Consider the following 1,140-nt stretch of genomic DNA (forward strand, 5'->3'; position numbering starts at 1 on the left):
CATTATGGAGCTGACCAAACGACGAAGGACTGCAGCAGTCGTTGCAGCACTGCGTCTGATAGCGTTGTGGAGAAGGAGGGATAGTAGGCGAAGATTCTGGATACATCCGATAATAGCCAACCGTGAGGAGAGAGGGCAATTTTGGGCTATGTTTCAGACCCTACGTGGACATGAGGATAAGTTCTTCAACTACACCCGCATGTCGATAAAGAGGTTAGTACATAAACAATTGTTAGTGCTTATTGTTGTTCTGTCCCATTCCTTGTAATGGAATACATGTATATGTTGTTCATGTATTCATATTGATAATTGCTAGTATTGACCACAAACCTTTATATATATTTTCAGTTTTGATGAGTTACTGGGATTGCTGTTTGACAAGTTGGAGCGTCAGGACACCTTCATGCGGGACAGCATTCCACCTCCGGAACGATTGGTGATCACTTTGCGGTACGTTCTATACATGACTCCTTTGGATAATTATAAACAAATTATATGTGCGCATTTAGAAGCATAAATAGAGTTTAAAATGTGTGCTCTCTGTGATTAGTAGCGGGTATAGGTATGAAATTAATTATTTATGTGTACTAATTTATGATTATAAATCAGTACACATATACTAATTTATGATTATAAATCAGTACATATCAATCACCAATTTCATATATACACTGTCATCTGGCGATTTGCTCATGCAGCGAGCTGGGATCTACAATCTGGGAGCTACACCGGTTTGTGAAACTACAAATAACAGATCATAAAATGAATAAAATTCGTGTTAAGCCCCATAAAAAACCACACATACTCATTGTTAAATTCTCGTAAATTTTTACTATATATATATAAACATAAGAAGCCATCTAAACATTCTCCTGCTCAACCAGGTAGGAGAAGAAACTTAACACGGTGCCTTTACACAGACTTTTGAAGGCCAAATTTTTTAGATTTTGATAGTTTGGGAGCGCAAAGTTAGGCTCATCCACCTGCATGTCCTCCCTCATTCCACGTGTGGAATAGCCAGCCGGTTGTTGTATGTGTTGTGCCAGGCTGGTGCAGGGATAAATATAGGGGGAATGTGGGCGTGGGTGTCATGTTTCTCGGTGTTGCTGCATGGGTGTGTGTGTGTATGTTTGAGAGGCA

This window comes from Nanorana parkeri, unplaced genomic scaffold (assembly GCF_000935625.1).
Source record: "Nanorana parkeri isolate BGI_ZX_2015 unplaced genomic scaffold, ASM93562v1 scaffold241, whole genome shotgun sequence".
In the NCBI taxonomy this organism is placed as follows: Eukaryota; Metazoa; Chordata; class Amphibia; order Anura; family Dicroglossidae; genus Nanorana; species Nanorana parkeri.